Consider the following 19,763-nt stretch of genomic DNA (forward strand, 5'->3'; position numbering starts at 1 on the left):
TGCTCAAGATGTTTCTCAAGATAGCGAAGGTAGTCATGCTGATCTCAGCTGGTTGTCATTTCATAAACCAGATTGGAATCAATTTGTAACACTTTATAATATGTAAAATCTTATTACACTTTAGATCACTGTTCAACGGTTATTATGAAAGCAGTGCCTTTAAGCTTGAAAATTCAGCTATTTAATTGATTAACCTATCTCTTGGACACTGGAAAATTTCCATTAAATGGAAGTTCTATTATCATTACTCCGATTGTTAAGAACTTTAAAGAATCTGCAACCCTGGTCTCCAATACTATTTTTTTACAAAAGTTTTGGAAGGGCTAGTTCAAATACAGTTATCAAATTTTTGGGACGATCATTCTTTGTTACATGACTCCCAATCTGGTTTCCGTTCTCAGCATAGTACTGAAACAGTACTTGGTGGAAGTTCTGGATTTTCTGCATCATCTATTTCGTAAAAGCAGTAATGCCCTAATCTTACAATTTGACTTAAGTTGTGCCTTCAATTTGGTGGATCATTCCAAATTGTTGGAATGTCTAGATCAGGGGTCTCAGAGTCCCTCCTTGAGGGCCGCAATCCAGTCAGGGTTTCAGGATTTCCCCAATGAATAGGCATGAGATCTATGTGCATGCGCTGCTTTCAATGCATATTCATTGGGGAAATCCTGAAAACCTGACTGGATTGCGGCCCTCAAGGAGGGACTTTGAGATCCCTGATCTAGATGCATACAGGATTCAAGAAAAGGTGTATGCTTGGTTTCAAGGATCTTGGATTTCTCACTCCTGCCGTGTTCGAATGGACAATATTTGTTCTGCTGATTGGAAAAATTCATGTGGTGTCCCACAGGGTTCACCACTCCCCACTTTTATTTAATGTTTATCTTACTTCTCTAGGAAAAAAGTCTGAATAAATTGGGAGTAAAACTTTTTAGTTATGCTGACAACATCACAGTTATTATTCCATGTCTCTCTTTACTCTCCAATATTACTCAAACTATTACTGAAATAATTGAATTAATTGAGGGTTGGATGTTGGAATTCAGACTAAAATTGAATTCAGAAAAAACAGTTATTTTTTGCCTCGCCCCGTCAGAATTCATATGAAGATTCTATTACTATGAAGACGATTCAATAAGAACATAAGAATAGCCTTACTGGGTCAGACCAATGGTCCATCAAGCCCAGTAGCCCGTTCTCACGGTAGCCAATCCAGGTCCCTAGAACCTGGCCAAAACCCAAGGAGTAGCAACATTCTAGAATCCCAAAGAGTAATAAAAGATTCTAGAACCCCAAGAGTAGTAACAGTCCATGCTACCGATCCAGGGCAAGCAGTAGCTTCCCCCATGTCTTTCTCAATAACAGACTATGGACTTTTCCTCCAGGAACTTGTCCAAACCTTTCTTAAAACCAGCTACGCTTAACCGCTCTTAACACAACCTCTGGCAACATATTCCAGAGCTTAACTATTCTCTAAGTGAAAAAAAAATTTCCTCCTCCTGGTTTTAAAAGTATTTCCCTGTAACTTCATCCAGTGTCCCCATGTCTTTGTAATTGTTCTTTGGTTAAAATATTGGGAGTTATTTTAGATCAGAATCTGACTATGCAGAAACAAGTTGATATGATAGTTTGCAAGGCTTTCCATACTCTCAGAGCTTATTTTGATATCTCTGCATTTAAGTTACTGGTGCAATCGTTGGTATTAGGACACCTAGACTATTGCAATATTGTCTATTTAGCGGGGATAAAGAAGAATATTTCCAGACTGCGACTCATACAGAACACAGCGGTGAGATTAATTTATGGTCTGAAAAAGCACGATCACATATCCCTTTTCTTGTGAATTGCATTGGCTGTCCATGAAGGCCCGTGTTATCTTTATTTGGTTGTATATATTACAGAATTATATCAGGTCAGGCTCCTTCATATCTGTTGGATGTATTCATGGCCTCTAAGCTAAAACACTCTTGTAAAGCTCATGCTCTTTTCATCTATCCATCGGTAAAGGGTTGTAAGTTTAAAAGATATCACAAACGTAAGTTTTCATATCAAGCCGCTGTCTGGGATAAAGATTTTAAACAACTATTCTCTGTATCTGTTTCATATTTGGATTTCAGAAGGCATCTAAAGACTTTCTAGATTCTTGGGCAACTAATCTTAAGAATTTCATTTGTGATATAGATTAATCTTTTGTAAACTGCATAGATCCTCGGTGCCAAGTTTTCAAGTTTCTTTATTCTTTGATATGCCGTTTATCAAACAGGTACCCTAAACGGTCTGCATTCTCTCTTGCCTTTATGTTTATCAAGGAGGGCGTTCCAGAAGGTGGCTGAGGAGGCTGTCTCTGCGGCTCAGCCACGATCTTGATGGGCTGGATCTCAGAGGCACCCTTTGTACCTACTCTCAAGCTGGTGTGTTTGGTATGTGAATGTTTGGTGTGTGTGCGGGACTATGTGGGGATTTTGTGGTGTGACTTATATGGTACGCCTGGACAACTGTTGCCTGTTGGAATGGATGTGAGTGTATGAACGAGGTTTCTTCTATCCCCTACAAAATTGTTATTGCAGCCCGGCTCGTACTCCAGGGGGATACTAGCCCTATTGTTTGTTGATCTCTAGAGTCTGCTGAAAGACTTGCTATTATATCTTTGCTTCTAGTGGGTATTTGGCTATTGGGCATAGCATTGCTGCTTTATTTTGCTTGTTTGTTGTTACCATTCCTGGTTTGTTTGCACTGTTTTCGTATCACTTTGTACTCAGACTTTTGTTTCTCACTGTGATTTTGGCTGCATTATCAACAAAAATCATTAACCTCCCCCCCAAAAAACCCCCAATTGATTAAATATAGTGAGAAACCTGTTGATAATAAAACCAGTCCCGCTCCCACAAGTGACCTTCTAGCTGTAGAACTTGGAAGGGTTTCATATCCCCCTGTTCAGCGACCAGATCTCGTACAAAGCAAAGACCCTTCTCCTACCACTGCTTGAGATAACTATTGGTCACATCAGGGTCCAAGTCCTTCTTATCCCATAAGGGGCGCAGAACAGTGGAAGAGCCACTGCCAACTGTCTCATAGATTTCAATAAAAGATGGGAAAATCTGCTAAGGTTTTCGTGTATGTAAGTAATATAATAAATGTGGAGGAGACATCATTTGCTGCTCAAGTTAGACAGGAGTATAATATTGTGCATTTTTAATCCAATCCTCAAGTGCCTCATTAAGCAAGCAACATTGTACCTACGCATATCTGAGAGGGCCAAACCTCCCCGTCCCACAGGCAAAAACATCTGTGTCAAAGTGAGGCATGGCTTCTTTTGTTCCAGAGAAACTTTTGTAAGTCTTATAAAAAGTGGTTAAATCCTTATTTTTCATATACATTGGGAAGGTCTGCATCACAAATAGCCATTTTGGAAACAATGCCATTTTAAACAAGGCTATACGACCCCTTAAGGTCAGAGGTAAATCAGTCCAGGGGGTCAAAATATTATGTTTATCCACTCTTATCCTAGCTAAGAATTTTGAAGCACCATTCTGACCTCATAATGTGCTGCAGCGGCGAAAAGGGCAAACAGAATGTTAGGAATGATTAAGAAGGGGATCACGAACAGATCGGAGAAGGTTATCATGCCGCTGTACTGGGCCATGGTGTGCCCTCACCTGCAGAAGTGCGTCCAGCTCTGGTCGCCGTACATGAAGAAGGACACGGTACTATTCGAAAGGGTCCAGAGAAGAGCGACTAAAATGGTTAAGTGGATGGAGGAGTTGCCGTACAGTGAGAGATTGAGAAACTGGGCCTCTTCTCCCTTGAAAAGAGGAGACTGAGAGGGGACCTGATCGAAACATTTAAGATAATGATGGGAATAGACTTAGTAGATAAGGGCAGGTTGTTCACCCTCTCCAAGGTGGAGAGAACGAGAGGGCACTCACTAAAGTTGAAAGGGGATAGATTCCGTACAAACGTAAGGAAGTTCTTCTTCACCCAGAGACTGATGGAAAACTGGAACGCTCTTCCGGAGTCTGTTATAGGGGAAAACACCCTCTAGGGATTCAAGACAAAGTTAGACAAGTTCCTGCTGAACCAGAACGTACGCAGGTAGGGTGCTGGTCTTTGACCAGAAGGCGGCCGTGTGAGCGAACTTCTGGGCACGATGGACCACTGGTCTGACCCAGCAGTGGTAATTCTTATGTTCTATTCACTTACTCCTGCTACTCTATCTTATATATCTATATGCTCCAGCTTTGTCATACTTTGTATTGTAATTTGAATATTTTTACCTCTGTAATTGTCTATTGCTTATGTTTGACTTACTCTTGCTGCACATTGCCTTGAGTGAATTCCTTCTAAAAGGCGGTAAGTAAGTAGTATTTCCTGTGGGTCTAAGAGACATCACTTTGAGTACTGAGCTCAATTCAGGACACGCTTTCTAGACAAGGACATTAATAGTGGTGGCAGCTCAAAGGAGCAACTATTAGAAGGTGCTAAAATATATTTTCTAGAAGAAAGAAAATCTAATCTGCAATTTCTGGGTTACTGTATGTCTAAGTAGGTGCAAGGAGATTTACAATTTTGAGATTCACAAAATATTTGTAGTTACGACAATAGAGAATAAAGTAGACAAGGCTGCTATGAGAATTAGGTGAGAGAGAAATGGATCTGAGAGGCTTCATTGCAGTTACAAAGCATACGTGAGGTGTGCATACAGAGGAAGAACATTGTTGATAATCATCAATGGAGTAAATGTTCTCAAAGAGGAGAGACTCTAGTTTTTTCCGAAATCTGTAGTAGTTGACTTCCATCTTGATAACTTGTTCCATGTTTTGGTGCCAAGATAGGTGAATAGTGAGTTAATTAATTCAGCTGCACAACTCGTATTCTGAGAGAGACACTATACTCACGTTATCCCTCTTCTAAAGTCGCTTCATTGGCTTCCCATCCATTTCCAAATAGAATTCAAACTCTTCTTACTGACCTACAAATGCACTCACTTAGCTTCCCCTCACTATCTGTCTTTACTTATCTCCCCCTATGAACCCCCCCCCCCCCCCCCGTGAGCTCCGCTCAGCTGGTAAGTCCCTCCTCTCTGTGCCCTTCTTTTCAGCTGCCAACTGCAGACTCCATCCCTTCTGCCTTGCTGCGCTGTATGCTTGGAACAAACTGCCCCAATCCCTATGGCGGCACAGCCTGGTAATGGACTTTGTGCTCCCAAGCTATCTCTAATTGATTTCCAATATCTATTACCCGCCTACCACTTAGGTGGTTTACAATAAAAACATCCATAATCACATAAAATCATACATAGACATACTTTGTTGCTACTGTTTGGGTTTCTGTGATTGGCCATAGTGGAAAGCAGGATACTGGGCTAGAAGGACCATTGCTCTGACCCAGTATGGCTCGTCTTATAATCTTATCAATAAACCCGCAAGCTCTCTTGCTATCCCAGCACCTTGCTGGCTTGGGTCCACTTGCTGTCAGTACTTTTATGACTTGATCCAAGGAAGGGCAGATTAATGGTACAGCTTGCCTTGCTAAGGTGCTGCTGTGAATTCATTTGTATTTGAGCAAGATGGTTCTTAACTCTTTGTTTTTAGGTGAAGATTGTCTTGACTGTTTGAAGTTCGCTATGCAGATTGCACTATTTTTGTGTTGTGGATCTTTTGTGTGTGTCTGGGAATATAGAGTGAGTGCATCAGGTGGTTATTGAGAACCCTGCAGATTTGATTTGCATCATAATTGTGTAAGAAGAGAGGGGAAGTGAAAGCAGGTGCGATTTCCTGCAGGGTTGCTGGCTTGGGAAGTTTTTTTATTTTAATGAGCAGGGAACTATTCATTTGATTGATGAAGATGATAAAGGCAGTGGCAATACAGTTCTTAGGTGGACTGTCCCTGAGGCTTGGAGGCAACAGAGGGCACTGCAGTATTAGAAACTCTTGAGTTGGGGCATCTCCTGTATCTTGGATGTTCTTAAAGCTGCAGAACTTATACTAGCTCGGACAGAGATGCCTCTTAGTACAATGTAAGTAAATCTGGTGGTAGGGAAAAATTTCTAAATGATTCATTTTGATTTTTCTTAGAATGGCCCCCTAATGTTTAAAACCTGGACTGGTGGATACAAAGCAACAAAAACTATTATGTAAGTTGCATTCCTCTGGCCCACTTTCTTTCTTTCTTTAACAGGGGAGAAATGGTCATTACAGAGTCTTTCTACTTTGCTTTTCTTTGACGGGGTGAATGAATATGTGGATAAAGATGAGCCAGTTGATATTGTGTATTTGGATTTTCAAAAAGCATTTGACAAAATACCTCATGAGAGACTTCTGAGGAAATTAGAAAGTCACGGGATAGGAGGTAATGTCCTATTATGGATTGAGAACTTCAAACCCACTGTTTACCCTTCTCCATTGAGAGTATTTTTCAATCAGTTCTTAATCCATATTAGGACATTACCTCCTATCCCATGACTTTCTAATCTCCTCAATAGTCTTTCATGAGGTACTTTGTCAAATACCTTTTTAAAATCCAAATACAGTAAAACCTTGGATTGCAAGTGTTTTGTAAGCCAAGCAAAACATTTGATTAAATTTTAACTTAATATACAAGCAATGTCTTGCAATACAAGTACATACAGTATACACGCATCACAATTGAGCCAATGGTTTGTCTCTCTCTGACACTGCAAGAGTGTAGTGACAGTTCTAAACAAGCAAAGACTTGCAATATGAGTACATACAGTATACACGCATCACATCATCACAACTGAGCCGATGGGTCTTCTCTCTCTGACGCTCCGGAAGTGACTGTTCTAAACGAGCAAAGTCTTGCAATACAAGTAAATACAGTATACACATGTCACATCATCACAACTGAGCCAATAGTTCTTCTCTCTCTGACGCTGCAGGAGTGTAGTGACTGTTCTAAATGAATGAGATCTTGCAATATGAGTACATATAGTATTTTGTATTAAAGTTTTTGGGTTATGCAACGAATCATCTGAGTTTCCATTATTTCCTATGGGGAAATTTGCTTTGATATACGAATGCTTTGGATTACAAGCATGCTTCTGGAACGAATTATGCTCGCAAATTAAGGTTTTACTGTACATAATATCAACCAGCTCACCTTTATTCATGTGTTCATTCTTTTTTGATTTTCCAAATATTAACAGTGCAATACACAAGTATATAAACATATAATAAATTAAGAAAAGCACATTCATCTTACAGACATGCATGAGCAACATGTTATCCCACCCACCCACCAAAGAAATGCAGTAGACCTGTCAGGCAAGGTTTACCTTGACCAAATCCATGCTGGTTTTCTGTCATTAGTTTTCTAGACAGTAACCCTCAAGTACTGGGCAGAATTATATAGCTACAGGTCAAATACTGCTGACCTGACCTCTGATACCATGATCTGGCCTCCAAGGAAGCATGTGTCTTGCTGAGCCAGTCCAGACTTTCACCTCCTCCTCTAGTTCAAGAATCATCAAGGTGATTTGAATTACTACACAGCATTTGAGCTCAGAGTAGTGCCTCCTTGTGTAGGGTTAACATATGGCTCCAGAAAAAGGATGGATTGAAACATCAGATCCCTTGAAGGACTCCTTAGCTTTAGGAAAGCAATAAAAACATACAGATGCAACAATCCAAGAATGCAACCCCAAAGACTTCATCTCATAATGGTGCAGGCTAAGCACAGCTACCCTAGATGAGCTAGCCCCAATACAAACAAAAACCAGAATTAGCAGACGCTCTGACAAATGGTTCAATAATGAACTACTCCTACTCAAAAGGCAATGCAGATGACTAGATGAAATTGGAGAAAGAATAACCAAGAAACCACAAAAACAGCATGGAGAAAACTAAACCAACAATACAAGCTAAAACTAAAAGAAAAAAGAAAGACACACTACACCAACCTAATAGGCAAAGAAACCCAAGACACAAAAAAAACTATTCAAAATACTAAAAGAACTCAGACACCAAACCCTACCTGGCCAATAATGACACCCCTCCCCCTCAGCCACCCTTATAGCCGAATACTTTAAAAACAAAATCACAACTGCCAGGACTACCCTCACTGGTACCCCAACCCACCTAGAAGAGATCACAATACCCCCCCACAGAAAAAGAATCAGCTGTGGCACACAGAACTTGGTCCCACTTCCCCACTATACAATGGTCTGATCGTAACAAACTCTACAAAAAAATACAGCCACGCAGCCTGCGACCTCAACCACTGTCCTCCATACCTATTAAAATCTTCCAGTACCAAATTCCACGCTCTCCTCTTACAATGAATACAAACCATGCTCTCAGATGGCCTTTTCCCGCAAGACCTCAGCGAAATTGTCGTCACCCCAATCCTAAAAGACCCTAAAGGAGAAAAGGATCAACCATCCAACTACAGACCCATAGCCTCTCTATGTCAAACTAATGGAAGGTCTGGTAGCCAAACTCCTCAACAACTACCTAGAATACCACAACATACTCCACCCTACACAATCTGGTTTCAGAACCAACTACAGCACAGAGACACTTCTGGATTCCCTCATAGCAACATAGAAAGATGACGGCAGAAAAGGGCCACAGCCCATCAAGTCTGCCCACTCCATTTACCCACCCTATTAAGTCTGAGTGCTAATGACTTAGTTCCTTAACTCGACCGTGGTAGGGATCCCACGTGGATGTCCTATTTATTCTTAAAGTCGCGCACACTGGTGGCCTTGATCACCTGCACCGGAAGTTTGTTCCAGTGATCTATCACCCTTTCTGTGAAGAAATACTTCCTGATGTCACCACTAAATTTCCCTCCTCTGAGTTTGAGCGGGTGCCCCCTTGTGACCGAGGGTCCCTTGGGAAAGAATATATCGTTTTCCACCTCTACACGACCTGTGACGTACTTGAATGTCTCGATCATGTCACCCCTTTCCCTGCGCTCCTCTAGGGTATAGAGCTGCAGCTTGCCCAGTCTTTCTTCGTATGAGAGACGAAGAAAGACTGGGCAAGCTGCAGCTCTATACCCTAGACACAGCTAGACAACACCTCAGCAAAGGTAGAAAAATGCTAATTATACAACTGGATCTCACCACAGCATTTGACCTGGTGGACCACAATATTCTATTACAAATGCTAGAAACAATAGGAATCACAGACAAGGTACACACATGGTTTCAAGGATTCCTACAATCCAGAACTTACAGAGTAAAGTTGAACAAAGAAAATTCAGAATCATGGTCCAACCCCTGCGGCGTATCCCAAGGATCTCCACTATCCCCACCTCTCTTCAAACTCTACATCGCATCCCTCGGCACCTGCCTGGACAAAGAAGGATTAACCTCCTATAGCTATGCAGACGACATCACCATTCTTCTTCCTTTTGACCAACCAACGGCCTCCCTGACAGACACACTACATAGGACACTTGAAGCAGTAGCAACATGGATGAAAAATCACAAACTAGAACTGAACCCAGACAAGACAAAAGTCATTCTCCTCGAAAATAATAAAACCCCAACCATAACAAATCTAGTAATAAACTCAATCATATATCCCTTACAACCCACTCTAAAACTTCTAGCAATGACGATAGACAGATGCTGTACTATGCAACCTCAAATCAACAAAACAATACAAAAATCATTTACAGTCATGAGAAACTTGGGGCAAATTCGAAAATTCTTTGACAGAGCACGATTCTAGCTCTTGGTCCAGTCCCTAGTCCTAGATCTTCTAGACTACTGCAACACACTCTATCTCCCTTGCCCAGCAACCATGATAAAACAACTACAGACAGTTCAAAACACAGCACTAAGACTTATCTATTCACTGAGGAAGCATGACCACATCACGGCGGCATACCTCGACTCACACTGGCTTCCAATACAAGCAAGAGTACAATTCAAATTCTACTGCCTACTATTTAAAACCATAAACAGAGACAGCCCAGCCGACCTTAACAACCTTCTAATCCAAACTACCTCAACCAGACATAGGAGAACCCACAAACGGTTCACACATCCCCCAATCAGAGACGTCAAAATGAAAAAAAACTGTACGATGGCCTTCTAGCCACACAAGCAGCAAAACTGGACCACCAACTCTCCAATTTACTGATAACGACCCCAGACTACAAATCGTTCAGAAAAGAAATAAAAACCATGCTATTCAAGAAATCCTTTGAAGACAAACTAACACCGCAAGACTCTTCCCAATTCTCTGAAACAACTCGCTCTTCTCTTCAATTCCTCTGGAAATGGCCAGATAACTTCTTTTGTAATCCGGCTTGAACCGCAAGGTATTGGTGGAATAGAAATCACTAATGTAATGTAATGTAATGTAACGCCCCTGCTCTTGGACCAGTGGATTACAAAGAAATATATATTGGTACCAGATCCCAATATGTATCACATTAGAATAAAAACTTGGATTAAAAATCTTGCACTATAACTACACTTCTCCCTCAATATATGCGGGGGTTAGGGGCAGAGCTGGCCGGCGAATATTGAAAATTTGCGAATAACTTGTTCCGATTTGGACCCACCGCCGCCTCCCTCCCGCCTTTCCCCCCAGCATCCCGGAGCTTACCTGGTGGTCTAGCGATCTTCCTACGCTCCTGCCCCATGCAGATCACTCATCCAAAATGGCTGCTGTGAGTTCCCATGTAGTCTCTTGAGACCACGACGGGAACTCATGGCAGCCATTTTGGATGAGTGATCTGCACGAGGCAGGAGTGTAGGAAGATTGCTCCTGCCCCGAAAGAACGCTAGACCACCAGGTAAGGTCCGGGGAGATCTGGGAGGTAGGGGTGATTCCGGTTTTAGGAAATCACAAATAATCGAAATCACGAGTCCTAAAACCGCGAATCAGAAGGGGAAGTGGATGGCAAATTTAAATTAAACTGTATATTATGTATATTGGTATTAGATCCCCAGTGTGGCACAGTGGTTAAAGCTACAGGCTCAGCACCCTGAGGTTGTGGGTTCAAACCCATGCTGCTCCTTGTGACCCTGGGCAAGCCACTTAATCCCCCCATTGCCCCAGGTACATTAGATAGATTGTGAACCCACTGGGACAGACAGGGAAAATGCTTGAGTACCTGAATAAATTCATGTAAACCGTTCTGAAGTTGCACTATAAAGATAATTATGGCAATTTGTAATCTGTAAACCGTATATTGGTATTAGACCCCTAGTATGTGTCGAGTTAGGATAAAAACTTGTATCGTATAACTTGTACTGTAATTCTGGCAAATCATATCCTGTTAACTATATATTATGTATGTTTAACCTGTAACCCGTTCTGAGCTCTTTGGGTATAAAAAACAAATTCAATCAATCATGTATATGTTCTGTCATTTTGTTCTTTATAATAGGCTCTACCATTTGGGCTGGCACTGACATCAGACTTGCGGGTCTATAATTTCCCAGATCACCTCTGGAACCCTTTTTAAAACTTAGCAAGATGTTGGCAAACCTCAAGTCTTCCTGGGTACTGTGCTGGATTTTAGAGAAAATTTTCAAATGACTAATGACTCTGCAAGTTTATTTTTCAATTCTATCAGCACTCTGAAATTTGTACCATCGGGTCCATGCGATTTGCTACTGTTCAATTTGTCAAATTGACCCATTACATCTTCTAGTGTTACAGAGATTTGTTTGAGTTTTTCTGATTCATCAGAATTGAATTCCATTTCTGGCATTGGTAACTCCTTCATATTTTCGTTGGTGAAGACCGAAGCAAAGAATTCATTTAATCTCTCCACTATGGCCTTGTCTTCCCTCAGAGCCCCTTTTACCCCTCAGTCATCTAGTGATCCAACTGATTCTCTTCCTGGCTTCTTACTTATAATTTACCTAAAAATGTTTTTACTGTACCTTTGCTGCCAGCACAATCTTCTTTTCAAGGTCTCTCTTTGCCTTCCTTATTAGTGCCTTGCATTTGCCTTGACATTCCTTTTGCTGTTTACAACTTCAGTTGGATCCTTCTTCCACTTTCTGAACGATTCTCTTTTAGCTCTAATAACTTCTTTCCTCCTTTTTTAACCCTAAAAGCTGTATATTGAACTTCTGATCTAATTAAAAACAATAAATCATTCCATATTAGAGGTGCCTGATAATAAAAAGATGCATTCCATTGAGTAAGTAACTAATTTGTTTTTTAGAGAGAAATTGAAGGTAAAACTGCTTCTTCGAAACACGTCCTGATCTATCTTCTAATAAGTAGAAAGGGACTGGGACTTGTATTCCCCTTTTTGTGGTTATACAACTACACTCAAAGTGGTTTACATACAGGTACTTCAAGCATTTTCCCCATCTGTTCCGGTGGGCGTACCTGGATAAAAATAATAAAAAAGACTAATTCCAGCAGAAACGGCTGAAGTCTTCAAAATCCTGAGTGGAGTAGAACAGGTACAAGTGGATCGATTTTTCACTCTTGTCAAAAATTACAAAGACTAGAAGACACTCGATGAAGTTACAGGGAAATACTTTTAAAACCAATAGGAGGTTATTTTTTTTTATTCGGAGAATATTTAAACTCTGGAACGCGTTGCCAGAGAATGTGGTAAGAGCGGATAGCGTAACTGGTTTTAAGAAAGATATGGACAAGTTCTTGGAGGAAAAGTCCATAGTCTGTCATTAAAAAAGACAAGGGGGAAGCCACTGCTTGCCCTGGAACGTTGCATGGAATATTGCTACTCCTTGGATTTTGGTCAGGTACTAGTGACCTGGATTGGCCACTGTGAGAACAGGCTACTGGGCTTGATGGACCATTGGTCTGACCCAGTGAGGCTATTCTTATATTCTTATCCTTGCGTGTATTAGCACCCAGTGTAATTTCATGATATAAGATGTATAGACATAATTCCCCACACTCATACACATGCATTTATATGCAGAGGGGTTGGAAAGAAATCATTGAATAATGTACTGCAGGCTTCCCTCATTTGTCTTTATATATGTCCAAGAGATGAGTTCTTTGTAAATAACCCCTTCATTTGGCTAGTATAATATCTTTATTTTTGTTCTCTCTTCCCTTTTTTTAATGTCCCTATGTGTTTTCTCAGGCTTGGTTGCTCCCTACAGTTTTATAATTTTTTGCCTTACAGGGGGAAAATGACCTGAATTTTTTGGACTTAGCAGGCTTCCATACAACAAGCCAAAATCCAATTCTGTAACAAAAAAGAAATGTAACACTAATCCAGAATGTAACTAAAATGAAGAGAGTTCAGTTGGAGTAAGCCCAGGGAGTTGGAATCCCATCCTTTAATTCTGCATTCTGCAGAAATGCAGACACTATCAGCTCTGATCTGATGTTGCAGGTGAACAGTTACAATAATAAAAGAATTTAGGAAATTAGAGTTTGTATAATTGAAGGGCCTGATTCTATATAGGATGTCTGGTCTCAGCAGCCACCTAAGCGGCTTTAAAAAAAATCACACACGGGCATCCTACGTATTATAACCACCCTGATTCTTTAACTGGCGCCAATGTCACAGGCACCGGTTAGAGAATTGTGTTGCCACTGAGCTAATCGTGGCAAGGAATTCTCCCTGCCGCGATCAGTTTAGCAGCCACAGCAGGGACCTGTTATCCCAGGACAAGCAGGCAGCATATTCTTGACTGATGGGTGACGGCACCGACGGAGCCCCGGTACGGACACTTTTAGAGTGATTGCACTCTAAGAACTTGAAAAGTTCTAGAGACCGCACCGCGCATGCGCGAGTGCCTTCCCGCCCGACCCCGACGCGCGGTCCCTCAGTTTCTTAGTTTCCGCGGAGCTAAGAAGTCGCATTTTCAACGGCTGTTGAAAAATTTTTTCATTCGCCTTCCCGCTCGCGTAAACTTTTTCGGGTTCTTTTTGCCCTTCCTTTTTTTCCTTTTAAAAAAAAAAAAAAAAAAACTTTTTCTCTTATTTTGTCGAGTTTTCTTGATTTGACCCGGCGGGGCCTACTGCCATTATCGAGGCCTCGGCCTTCGATTTGGCAGAAGCCGTTTTTCCGTTCATGCCCCCTCAGCCCGGGTTCAAGAAGTGCCAGCGGTGTGCACGGCCTATTTCCCTAACAGACCCGCACAACTGGTGCCTTCAGTGTCTGGGTCCGGAACATCAGGCCTCTACCTGCACCCGCTGTGCCACTTTGAAAAAGCGGACTCTCAAAAATCGAGAGATACAGCAGAGACTGCTTTTCGGCACCGACATGTCCGATCCCGCGTCTTCGGCGCCGGTCTCGGTACCTGTTTCGTCGGCACCCACCTCATCGACGCCACGCGATACCGCGTCGGCGTCGCAGCATGCAGGTAAGCCGGCTAAGAAGCCTTCCCCGCTGGAACGTCCTCCGGTCTCCATTGCAGAGAGTCCAATCCTGCCGACCGTGAGGCGCCAGCGGAAGCGCTCCGCCCCTATTGAGGTGAGTCCCTCGACATCGGGCTCCTCATCTCCGGGACGTCGAGCGGCACCACAGGTACCGCAGAAGAAAAAAGCGGTACCGGTGCCCTCCCTTGATGATCGCATTGCGGCCATCTTGCAGGTACAGCTGAAGGAACAGCTCAAACAACTCCTTCCAGCTCTCCTGACACCGAGCCCTCCGGTATCGGTCCCCACTGAGCAACCGGTACCGATCGTGGAACAGTCTGTATTGTCACCATCCACTCCTTCGGTACCGGTACACTTGGCCTCATCGGCATCGATGCCTGTCCTCGCACCGGAGCCCAGGTCTCATCACCAATCGGTTCAGACATCGGCTCCGGTGCGACCGATAACATCGCCCGGTACCGCGTCGGTGAGGTCGGGTAAGTCGGTACAGAAGTCCCGACACCGAGAACCATCCACCCCTGAGTCTCGGGACCGTGGTCCCCATGTTCGAGACCCTGATCTGTGGGGCGACTCTGAAGAACCTCTTCAGTCAGAAGGTGAGTGTTCATCAGAGGAAGACGAGCCTGTTCTGCAGGATATTTCCTCCAAACCTGATTCCACCTCTTTCTCTTCTTTTTTAAGAGATATGTGTGAATCTCTTTCCATTCCTTTGGAGGCTGAGTCTAAAAAGTCCAAAGCTTTTTTGGACGCTCTTGATTTTGATCAGCCTCCAAAGGAATTCTTGAAACTCCCTTTACATGACATCCTGAGGGAGACCTTTTACAAGAATCTGGAGACTCCTCTTACTATCCCGGGAGCTCCTCGCAAATTGGATTCCCTTTATAAAGTAATCCCCATTCCTGGTTTTGATAAACCACAGCTCTCTCATGAGTCTCTTCTTGTAGAATCCACCCTCAGGAAGTCCTTGGGAGCTAGTGTCTATGCCTCTGTCCCTCCTGGCAGAGAGGGTAAAGCCATGGACAAATTTGGTAAGCGACTTTACCAAAATGCGATGCTTGCTAATCGTTCTGGTAACTATGCTTTTCATTTTTCGTTTTACTTAAAGCATCTCCTTACCACCATGGCTTCCTTTGAGCAGTACCTTCCTGTGGGAAATCGTGAGGCTTTCCATCAGTGCTCTTCAGCTCTTTTCCAGCTCAGAAAATTCATGGTAAGGTCTATATATGACACTTTTGAGCTTACCTCTAGAGCAACAGCCATATCGGTAGCCATGCGCCGTTTGGCTTGGCTCAGAGTCTCTGAGCTTGATGTTAATCATCAAGACCGGTTGGCTAATGCCCCATGTTTAGGGGATGAGCTGTTCGGAGATTCTATGGACTCAACGACCCAGAAGCTCTCGGCTCATGAAACCCGCTGGGATACCCTTCTTAAGACTAAGAAGAAACCTCCACCTTCACGACCGTTCAGACAGCAAACGGCCTATCAGCGGCGTTTTGTGGCTCGCCCCTTACAGCCTTCCACTCAGCAACCTAGGAGGCAGCGGCAACAGCAGCGGCAAACACCTAGGCCTCAGCAGCAACAACCAGCTAAGCAGCCTCCTCCACAAAAATCGACTCAGCCCTTTTGACTTGATACTCGAGGGCATAGCCAGCGTTCAACCATCTCCTCTCCTCCCTCAACCGATAGGAGGACGACTGTCTTTCTTTCTCAGCCGGTGGGAAGTTATCACTTCGGACCAGTGGGTCCTCAACATCATCCACCACGGCTACTCTCTCAACTTTCACACCCTTCCGGGCCAAAGTCTACCAAAAGAGTCTGCTTTGCACACTCCTCAATCTGCCCTCCTTTGTCAGGAGGTTCAGTCCCTCCTGCTTCTGAACGCCATAGAGGAAGTTCCTCTGGACCAAAGAGGGCAAGGATTCTACTCCCGGTATTTTCTAGTACCCAAGAAAACAGGAGACCTCAGACCTATTCTAGATCTGCGAGATCTCAACAAATGTTTGGTCAAAGAAAAATTCAAGATGCTATCTCTAGCTACGCTTTATCCTCTCCTCGATCACAACGACTGGCTATGCTCTCTCGATCTCAAAGAGGCCTACACTCACATTCCAATTCATCCGGCCTCCAGACAGTACCTTCGTTTCATGATCAATCACTGTCATTACCAATACAGAGTGCTCCCCTTCGGTCTTGCCTCCTCTCCAAGAGTGTTCACAAAATGTCTGGTAGTGGTGGCAGCGTTTCTACGCTCCCACCACCTTCAGGTTTTTCCCTACCTGGACGATTGGTTAATCAAGGCCATTTCATCTCAAACTGTTCTTCTGGCCACCAACCAGACCATCTTTTTTCTACAACTACTGGGGTTCGAAATCAATATACCCAAGTCTCACCTTCTACCTACGCAGAGACTTCAATTCATTGGAGCAGTACTGGACACGGTCCAGATGAGAGCCTTCTTGCCGGACAACCGTCTTCACAACCTCCAATCGCTCTGTCAGCAGGTGCTGTCCCAGCATTCCATTTCCGCAAAGCAGATGATGATTCTCTTGGGTCACATGGCCTCCACAGTTCATGTCACACCCCTGGCACGGCTTCACCTGCGCACTCCTCAATGGACCCTGGCTCTCCAGTGGTCTCAAGCGACAGACTCTTGCTCACGACACATATCTGTGACATCGTCTCTTCGTCAGTCTCTACAATGGTGGTTGATATCCTCAAATCTCTCCAGGGGCCTTCTGTTCCATCTGCCTCCTCATCATCTGGTCATCACCACCGACGCCTCCCCTTATGCATGGGGAGCTCATCTGAACGAGTTCCAAACTCAGGGTCTTTGGACTCCTCAGGAAAAGAAGCATCACATCAATTTCCTGGAACTCAGGGCAATGTTCTATGCCCTCAAGGCCTTCCAACACCTTCTATTTCCTCAAGTCCTTCTAATTTGCACAGACAACCAGGTGGCTATGTACTACATCAACAAGCAAGGGGGAACGGGCTCTCGCCTCTTATGCCAGGAAGCCCAGAGAATCTGGTCTTGGGCGTCCTCGCGCCACTTATTCCTGAAAGCGATTTATATTCAGGGAGAACAGAACTTCTTAGCGGACAAGCTCAGCAGAGTTCTCCAACCCCACGAATGGACTCTCGACCCATCGACTCTACAGTCCATCTTTGCACAATGGGGCACTCCTCAGGTGGACCTTTTTGCAGCTCCTCACAATCATCAGTTGCCCCAATTCTGCTCCAGACTTTACTCTCCTCACCGTCTGGCAGCGGATGCGTTTCTTCTGGATTGGTCCAATCTATTCCTTTATGCTTTCCCTCCTCTGCCTCTCATGCTTCGGACCTTGTTCAAACTAAAGAGGGAACGAGCCACCATGATCCTGATTGCTCCACGGTGGCCCAGACAGCATTGGTTCTCCCTTCTACTTCAACTCAGTTCCAGGGATCCATTTCTACTTCCACTGTTTCCATCTCTGCTTACACAGAATCAGGACACCCTCCTCCATCCCAACCTGCAGTCTCTACACCTGACAGCTTGGTATCTCTCGGGCTGACTTCAGCTGATCTTTTGTTATCTCAGCCTGTTCGCTCCATCCTGGACGCCTCCAGGAAACCAGCCACTCTTCAATGTTACCATCAAAAGTGGACGAGGTTTTCTTCTTGGTGCCTCCTACATCATCATGACCCCAAGTCTCTTGCAGTGGAACCTCTATTGGATTATCTGCTTTCTCTGTCTACTTCTGGTCTCAAGTCTACTTCCATCAGAGTTCATCTCAGTGCCATTACGGCCTTTCATGAGCCGGTCCAGGGGAAACTCCTTTCAGCTCATCCCCTGGTCTCCAGATTCATGCGAGGTCTTTTCAATCTGAAACCACCTCTCAAAGCACCTCCGGTGATCTGGGATCTGAACGTGGTTCTTTCCGTCTTGATGAAGCCTCCATTTGAACCCTTGGCTACTGCCTCTTTCAAGTTTCTCACTTGGAAGGTACTTTTTCTTATTGCTCTCACCTCTGCCAGGAGGGTCAGTGAGCTCCATGCACTAGTTTCTGATCCACCTTTCACTGTCTTTCATCACGACAAGGTGGTTCTACGTACACATCCAAAGTTTCTCCCTAAGGTTGTTTCTGAGTTCCATCTCAACCAATCTATTGTACTACCTGTTTTTTTCCCTAAACCTCACTCTCATTCCGGGGAACAGGCTCTTCATACTTTGGACTGTAAGCGGGCTTTAGCTTACTATTTAGACCGTACTAAGCCCCACAGATCATCCCCCCAACTTTTTCTGTCCTTTGATCCTAATAAGTTGGGACGTCCTGTTTCTAAGCGTACGCTATCTAATTGGCTTGCTGCGTGCATTTCTTTCTGCTATGCTCAGTCCGGACTGACACTGGAAGGTTCTGTCACGGCACATAGAATTAGAGCTATGGCAGCATCTGTAGCTTTCCTCCGTTCCACACCCATTGAGGAAATCTGCAAAGCTGCTACGTGGTCCTCAGTCCATACTTTTACATCTCATTATTGTCTGGATACTTTCTCCAGACGGGATGGACATTTCGGCCAATCTGTTTTGCAAAATTTGTTTTCCTAATGGCCAACCTTCCCTCCATCCCTCTTTTCGTTAGCTTGGAGGTCACCCATCAGTCAAGAATATGCTGCCTGCTTGTCCTGGGATAAAGCACAGTTACTTACCGTAACAGGTGTTATCCAGGGACAGCAGGCAGATATTCTTGCGTCCCACCCACCTCCCCGGGTTGGCTTCTTAGCTGGCTTATCTTAACTGAGGGACCGCGCGTCGGGGTCGGGCGGGAAGGCACTCGCGCATGCGCGGTGCGGTCTCTAGAACTTTTCAAGTTCTTAGAGTGCAATCACTCTAAAAGTGTCCGTACCGGGGCTCCGTCGGTGCCGTCACCCATCAGTCAAGAATATCTGCCTGCTGTCCCTGGATAACACCTGTTACGGTAAGTAACTGTGCTTTCTCTCCGCAAAGTCAGCTGGCAGGAGGGATGTCCACTCCCTCCTGCTGGAATTCCTAAAGCCCCCTCCCGCAACTGTCCACGGCAGGAGGAGTGCCCAATTCCTCCTGCCGCAATGGCAAACCCTCCCGACACATTCCAAGATAAAGAGGGATGTCCATTAACTCCTGCTGCCACTCCCCCTAGGCAACCCCCGGCAGGAGGGATGCCTACTCCCTCCTGCCGCTTGTCCCGTCATCCCCTGAAACCCAGCAAACACTCCCCTAACCCCACCCCGACACCCACAAGTTCCCTCTGAAACACCCCAATATGCCCCTGATGCTCCCCAACTCCATCCTGACACTCCCCGACCCTACTCTGATGCCCACGAAGTCCCCTGACAATCCCCGACTTCACCCCAATACCCCCCAAACACCCGTCCATACCTTTATCTGATGGCTGGCAAGAGGGATGCCAACTCCGTCCTGCCAGCAGGTCTTCC

General features: G+C 44.2%; 1 protein-coding gene across 3 annotated transcripts in view; it reads left to right on the forward strand.

The window, feature by feature from the left end:
* ATG5 (autophagy related 5) overlaps window positions 1-19,763 on the forward strand; it is a 204,562-nt gene that overhangs the window by 35,019 nt on the left and 149,780 nt on the right. The window lies entirely within an intron of this gene.

This window comes from Geotrypetes seraphini, chromosome 3, assembly GCF_902459505.1.
Source record: "Geotrypetes seraphini chromosome 3, aGeoSer1.1, whole genome shotgun sequence".
Taxonomy (NCBI): domain Eukaryota; kingdom Metazoa; phylum Chordata; class Amphibia; order Gymnophiona; family Dermophiidae; genus Geotrypetes; species Geotrypetes seraphini.